Consider the following 8,162-nt stretch of genomic DNA (forward strand, 5'->3'; position numbering starts at 1 on the left):
AAAAGGTAAATGTCCTCCTTAAAAAAAAAAAAAAAAAAGAAAAAAACACCCCATGATCTCTAGTAAACCTCCAAGCCTGAGAGTGAACATTTTGCTGTTAAAACACAGGAGGACAAAAGTTTATTGCTGCCATAAATAGCCTTGTAAAATGTGCCCTTTAAATTAGACATTAATGTTTCCACTTAAGTCACAAAAACAAGGAAGAGAAGCTACTAAAAATATATTAAAAATATATTATCTTCCATTCTCAAGCCCTGAGAGTACTCAGTCAGGAGAGCAGAGGGAGGGCACAGCAGCCAGCAGTACCCAGAGCTGCCGAGGATGGAGGAGCCGTGCTCAGAAAGCTGCCCGCAGGGATGACGGGCAGCTAAGCGGACTGAAACTTCTCCCGGGAGGACAGAGGACCGCTGTGAAAATACTACTGCTGTAGGGAAGGTGGCTGTGGAGTAGTTGTTCTCCCAGCAAGGACCAGGGCCAAGCTCACGACACGAGTCAGCAGGTTCCCCTTCACCACCATAAAATTACATGGTGCAGTTTATCACCACCAGATACTAAGCCTGAAAATTTAAATGGATAAAAAAAGAGATTAGGTAAATCCACACAGGACAGGTCTTGGTATGGAACATCTCATCCAGATGTTTACTTCTGTCTTCATTGCTGGAAGCTGCAAGAGTGTGTTAGTGGGGAGGTTACTCACCATTCCTCATCCCCTTTTGCTGGTTTCTTCTACTGGTTTGTATCAGAGGCGGGTTCCAGGCCCGGTGGAACTTCCGTTCACCATCAGTACAGCAGCGTGAATGCCACCACCCTGGGCTTTTGCAGTGCCATTTCAAGGGAAAAGCATCTCATCTTTTCAGGAGGTCAGGGATGTAAAACCAAAGCCAAGCGTGCCCCAGGCTCACAGCCCCGAGTTCTTTTTTAACCTCCCAAGTGTCCTTTGTGGATATGACACCTTCCCCCCAAAACATTTTGTGTGGCTGAAGGGAACACACACCCAGCAGCTGCTTAACTCCATCCTGGAGGTGACAGTCTGCAGGGCTGGGACAAATAATCCTTTGAGATGTCTCCTCTGCTCCCCATACATACAGACTTCAACTGGGTTTAATTAGTCATCGGCTAGATGTGCAGATGGAAAGAGCTGGTCACAGGATCGCTTCGGAGTCCAACACCATGAACGCAGAGAGCCCTGCAGAGTCACCTCATCCAGCCCTCCTCTCCAGGGCAACCGGAGTGGCAGAACTCTTCTCTTTCAACACATTCGTGAGTAGTTTGACTCATTAAGTGCTCAGAAAAGACAGAGGCACCTCTGGGTACAGCAGGGATCTTGGGTTTCAGCTCCCAACATTGTTATAACGTTGAGTAGAAGGTTTAGTACCCACTGATTTTTTTTTTTTTTAAATTCTTATTTTCTTTTTCTCAAGCAGGGCTGAAGAAAAGACAGGAGGGAATTTTAATTAGCTGAGTTTGGTTTTAAATTATACATGCACAAGTTGTCAAAGGATAAAAACCTATTTGTAACCCATCCCTTTTCTGCAGGAGCAAGTCAGGAGTGAGCACAGAGGACACCACGAGCTGCCACAGTCGTCCTTGTCAGCCACTGCAAAGTCTCCCTCAGTCCTTTGCCTCAGCCTCGTCCTCTCCACTGCAGCCCAGGCTCTGCATTTCAAGCAGGAGAGCGGTGAGCTGCAGAAACCTCTTGTGCGGGGCAGGGGAGCCTGGCAGCAGACCAAGATTCACATTTTTCCTGCTCCAAGCTGGCACATGCGGTGGCAGCAGCCTGTAGCTGGCACCCAGCCACGGCTTCTCGCCCCACACACTGATTTTGATTCAGCATAGCAAAACAATTTAAAAAAGGAGTTCATGGCCAACACCAACACAATAAAATCCCTGATTTTGCAGGGTCTGAATGAGAAAGACCTCCCCACACCAGCTGAGAGCGAGCTGTTCTTGCCACAGACCACTCTCCCCGGGGGCAAACCCTTGTCCGCAGCAAGGAGTGTTCACCTGGGCTGGGCAGTGAGAGCAAAGCTGAGTGTGGGAGCCAGCCTCTGTCTCCTGCTCTCAGAAGAGACGTTTCTATCTGGCTGTAAAGCTCACAATCCACCCCTGGGTCTGTTCGCTGCTTAACTTGTTGATATCAGTGCCACAGCAACTGCTGGAGGCCACCTGACAGCAAACACCTCCAGAGAAAACCAGTTAAAACAGCAGGTCAGCAATAGGGGAGCACCTTGCATGGAGATCCCTCAGCAGCACCCAGGGAATGGTGTCGTGGGCACTAAAGCCAGCCTTGAGGTTGCTGTGCACCAGGGAAGCGTGGCACACCACGGAGACTCCCCTGTTTCTGTGTTGGAAGCTGGTAACGAGCCTGGACAGCAGTGTCCTTAGAGCCCGGCAAGTTTGGGACGATTTATTACCTTCTACTGGCAGAAAATGAGCATGTTATTCAGTAATTTCTCATTAGCTGGTTATAAATCTAAGGTGGAGCTCTCCTGACACTGAGTGTCCTTCGTTTTGCTCCAGAAAATAAACTCGCATGTTAGAGCAAGATATTGCTTCTTTCCACAGAGAAGCACTGCTAACCCCAAGCAATCAAAGGTAAGTCAAAATAATCGGGCTGGCTTCAAAATCACAAATAGGGGGATCTTAGTTTCCCTTAAAATTTTTAACAATTACAGCTCAGTCGTGGCTCTCCAAAGCTACAAAGAATAGAACTTCAGCTTGAAAAAAACTCCCAAAGTTCTGAAAAATGAAATTTTCCCACAATTGTATTGCTTCACGACCTGCAGCTTCGATGAAAACCCCACCAAGTACTCACCTTCACAACAAACTAATGGAAGCTTTCAGGGGAAAAAAAGCGAAGAACAACAACAAAAGAAACCCTTATGCAACAAGACATGGAACCTGCGTCATCTTCACTTCCCCATTCCTTAATAGCGATTACAAGGAACATTAAAAACTTTCAACAGTTCTTAACTTCCAGTGCTGGGGTGTGAGACTCCAACGCAGGCCCGAGGAGTTGAATTCCCTCTGGTCACACTAAGGGTGAGGCTCTTCAAGGCGGTTTTTTAAGATCAAAGTCAGGTGTTGGACGCCATTGATGGGGACGTGGAGACTACCTGCTCCCCACTCTGGGCTCTGCAAGGTGCATCGCTGCTGCTCCAGCGCCACAGGTGCCTCCCAGGGAGGAGCAGACTGTGAGCGGCGCTCACAGCCCTCCAGCACAGCCTGGAAACCCTCATCCAGGTCAGGGCCATGTCAGATGCTGCAGGGATATGCAGTGGCCAATTCTAGACCCACATTTCTCCCAGAGAAGAAATCCTCGAGCTTCAGAGGTGGGGAGGTCTCCAGTCTCATGCTGTAATCATGGAATGGTTTGGGTTGGAAGGGACCTTAAAGATCACTGGGTTCCAACACCCCTGCCATGGGCAGGGACACCTTCCACCAGAGCAGGTTGCTCAAAGCCCCGTCCGACCCGGCCTTGGAAACAGGAAGGTGCTAATTACATTACCATTACTGCACACAGCCAAAGCAACCACTGCTGGCAGGAGGGAAGGAGAGGAGAGCCCTGTCCCAGCTCTGTACTGGAGCAGTCTGCTGCTACCTCATGGTGAAGAAAGGGCCGTTGGGCTGCTTAACAGACAGGCCAGGAGAACAGGAGTTAATGTAACGGCCGAGAACCTGGCCCTCCTTACAGCCTGAGCTTTAAACTGCCTCCATCCAGCCTGGTGCTCTCAGCCCCAGAGCAGAGCAGAAACCCTAACGCGGCAAGGAAAGTCAAAGGCGTATGTGTGTGCAGTTGGAGGAGTTCACATCGAGTACGCTTAACGCAGCGTGACGGGGCTGCGGGTAAGCAGAAACACGAGCGGGAATGCATTTCTAACCCTGCATCCAGCCATTCAAACCTCATTTGAGGTAGTTCCTGCAACAGGAACACAATCCCCTCTAGAGGAAGGAGGGAGAAGTGAGGCTTCACCAGCAGCGTCCCTCTGACCAGGAGCTCCGAAGGAAGCATCTTCCCTGACAGCTGGCACATTGTCCCTGTCCTTCATCACAACCAGTGCAAGAAAGGGTTTGCACTGGGACCGATCCAGAGGAGTTTCAGCCCACGGAATGCGCCCTGCAGAACACTCCACCAGCAGATGGACAACAGCCCGAGGAAGATCGACTGGTCCTGAGCCGATGCCTTGCAGCAGCTACTCACAGCACGGGTGTTTCCCACCACTGATGATGATTTTCAGACATAATCCATCTGAACATGCCAGCTGCAGTTTTCTCATCACATCTTCTCTTCCACTGGCAGCAGCGACCAAGTATGGCTGAGCTGTTACACCTCCAACGCCTCGCGGGTTCTGGAAGGAGAGAGGTCCCGAACGGAGGAAGGCGGGTGAGCCTCTGGACTGCGCCTACAGCAGAGCCCAGCGTGTGCGTGGCCTTTTACAGACCAGAAAAAAGCCCTTCACCCCCAGCACCACAACAGACAGGCATCAAAGAGACGTGGAGACAGGTAAGTCTGGGCTGCAGAGGGTTAGTTTAACTAGCTGGGGTATCACTGCGCTACACACACAATTTTATTCCACTTCTTTGATGTGTTTTGTGCTCTGCAACGAGTTCTAAGACCAGCTTGGTGTGGGCAGGAAGCATAAGAGACTTGCAAGCAGCCTTAGGCTCAGATTGTCTTTGTTCTCGCCTAACCAGGACGGCTAAGCCCTCTCTAGGTGGACTAAATTTGTGGTTCAATCCAGGGCACTGCACGGAGGTACAGCCCAAAAGTGGCAGCTGATGGCTGGGAAGAGGAAATCTGTGAAGGCAGAGTTAAGACAGCAGTGCCCTCCTGACCTGTAAGAGACTTCTGTGCAGTGCGGACACACAGAGAGGGCTCTGGAGAGAAGAAAATTCCTATTTGACCTTGGTCACAACAGCCTGTATGTAGCCTGGGACATCAATTTATGTATTAGCCATTGTGTCAGCAGAGCGGGGGGCGGGAAATGTATATACAAGTGGGGTTTGCCCTCAGTAGTCAAACACAGTTATTTTTAAGGCAACTTGAGAGGGTGAAGAACCGGTGAAGAACCGCTGGTATTACGCAGTAACACTTCACCCAGAAGTAGGGGAATTTTTTTTCTCTTAGACACACTCTAGCCTTTCGGTGTGTCCTAGCAGAAGCTGATTTATCAGCTGTAAAATCCACCAGCCCCAGCGAAGCCAAGCAGCCCCTCAGGAGGGGCACAGCTTAAAGGGAAAGGCAGAAGCCAGTTTACAAACTGGGAATTGCTGATAGCATTGGGCTATCCTGCTTGAGCAGCAATCACGGCCCTAGTGAGGTACAACACAACCGTACCCTTGGCAGTCCTCGTCCCCAGCCCCGCCAGAGACACTCAGTGTCTCCCACTTCCCCGCAGCGACTGCAGGTTTATCCTACAAGGTCTTTTCATATTTATTTCATCTCTTCCATTTTTTTGCCAGTTTAAACACTGCCACTCTGGCAGCGCCGGTGAAATTCAGGGCTTGGCAGAGCATTGTTCGAGGACGGAAAAACAGGGTGAGGTTTCAGTTCACCTAAACCAAACGTCAGCTCAGAAGAGGCGGCCAACCGTCCTTTCCCTGCGCTGCTGAGGAGATGCAGCTTCTTGCTGACAGAGCACAAACAGCTGGAGCCAAGACTGACAGGCAACGTGTCTTGGCCTCCCTGCAAATTAGTGACTTCACAGGTGATGAATGATCGTGCTGCAGAACATGGGAGCTTTGGGATTTACAGCTTCCCAGCAGGACAGCCCAGCTCCACGTCACCTTCCTTACAGGACCTTCAGTTCTCACCCAGGGGCCAGATCCTGCAAACCTTTGTCAAAGGTGTGAAGAGGTGGAGAGCCTTGCCCCGTCCTGATGGCTCTCCTGGGGTCCCTGTGCACTGGGCTAAGCCCGTGGAGCCTGAGGGAGGGAAGCGAAGCTCCTGAGAGCCCAAGGAGCGTTGCAAAAGGCAGAGCTCCTGCTGCTGAGCCTACTGGAAAAGTCAGAGTGCACGAGAAGGGTGACCAGGACACAGCCTACCGCCTGCTCCCCATCCTCAGGGGGCAAAAGCATTCGGATCCTTAAAATCAGTGAGCTGTGAACCCCCAGAGACCCAGGCAGTCACCTTCTGAGCCCGGATCTGCTTTGAGAGCATACGCAAACAGCTGTACCATAGCAAACCAGCTTCAGCTGCACTTGCTCACGTTACTGGGATCAGAGCACAAAGATGACAGCTGTGAGGGGCCAAAGAAACCTTTATCCAGCCAAAAGGCGTTGGACATCGACACTGCAGCAGTGGTCTGCTCCCCCTCAAGCCAGTGATGATGACACTGTCTGGGCTACGGACTCCACCTCTTCTAGCAGCTTTTGCTGATTGTGCTCAGCATGAAATTCAGACACATGTTCCTGCTTTCCACTGGATGTTTCCAAGTCATTGGCCCTCATATCCTGTCAGAACAGGGGGCGAAAATCCTCCCTCCAGGACCAGCGTATCCTATTTACTCAAAGTAATCCCAGCTGAAAACTCTGCAAACAACTCACAGAGCAGCCCTTAATGTTACGGCATTAACGGAGCCAGTGTATCAGTGGGTAATTCCAGTGCCATTACCCAACCCAAACGTCCCCTTTTTTCTGCAAAATCAGTAAAATTACTCCTAGAGGGCCAGTAGGATTCAGTCCTGCTGACCAAGAACACAATAAAACACATTCTCCCTGCAGTCATCGGTCATCTGCAGTACTCACGCACTGTTCAGCTGATGAGGGAAACTGGAATCAGAGTGCGAAGCATCACCACAAGCTGGAGGATTTGTCAGAGGAATCTCCTTTTTGGAAAGGAAAACTGCTGTAGAAGTTACTTCTCCCCCGGTGGTAAGTGCCTTGTAGACAAGCTAATAAAATCTCACATAAATCTATTTGCAACCACTTCAATTTCCATTTTATAGACCTCTTTAAATAAAGGAGGCAACCAGTGTTGTCTTAAACCGGTTCCTAATTCAAACAGACCTTAGATTAGCATTTAAATTTAGACTGTGAAACTCCAGTGAAATATAAAGACAAAACACGAGGTTTTGGCTCTGTTGTCAGCACTTGCAGCACAGCTCCTCCACAAAGACAATTTCATACTTGTAACAATACTTTCCTGCTTTCACAGTTAGGAATTATCCCACTTCGCGCTCGCTCTGAGACATTAACCACACCAAGAACTAACTTTCTTCATTCAAAGGCCACGTATAAGCTCTACTGATGCAGCCGGGTTTAAAATTAACTGAAGTCTCCTGAAAAAGGGCTGAACACTGTTCTGCTCCGTATCTCTTTGCTTTATTTAATGCTCTTTAAAAGATGACACTGCGGTTCGAGCCCGGTACCACTCCACAGAACAATGAATAGCGTTCACTGAAATGGCCATTCCTGTGAACTTCACAAAAAACACGGCAGGAAGGTTAAAGATACAGTACTCCACCCCGACCCCGGTTCTGCCGGCACGGAGGTGACAGAGGGTTCTGCAGCCCCAGGTCACTAACCATTGCAATCAGCCTCTAACAACGGATGTGGAAATGTTTCCTGATTTCTGTTTCAATCTGCTCAAGCCTTTCTTTAACAGAGTGACTGAAATTTCATATTGCCAAAGTCAGGTGAGGACCGAAGTACCCCAGTGGCCTGCTGTTCTCCAGGAGGACCACTGTATCTTTAAATGGATCCTGGATTAAACAACAAAGGTTTTACCTACACTTGTTAAATTATTGCACAGATCATCACACTGATAAATACATTATGAACCCATGGAATGTTACACGGTCTGGCCTGGAAAATAAAAGCAGCAGCATAATCCTTGAGGTCTCAACCGCGAGGGAGAGCTGGCCAAGCACTTCTTTGACATGTCATAATTATTAACAGGTTTCAAGACACAAATGAGGCATTTTTAAAGAATCCTGAACTCCCAGGATTAGGTCCCTGGTTCAGGAACATTCTCTAAGACACTCACTCTTTAGCAAGTGCCATTTAGTTTGAATGTCTCAAAGTTTCTCTGATTTCAGACCGCCTGCAGGAATCCAGCTGCTCTGTGTTTTCCAAAGTTGAAGCTGTACAAAGGAATAAACCAGTCTGAAACACTGGGAACGTTACGCCACACAATGCAATGCCCAGTTGTTGCAGTAGTT

Source organism: Buceros rhinoceros, unplaced genomic scaffold (assembly GCF_000710305.1).
Source record: "Buceros rhinoceros silvestris isolate BGI_N320 unplaced genomic scaffold, ASM71030v1 scaffold300, whole genome shotgun sequence".
Taxonomy (NCBI): domain Eukaryota; kingdom Metazoa; phylum Chordata; class Aves; order Bucerotiformes; family Bucerotidae; genus Buceros; species Buceros rhinoceros.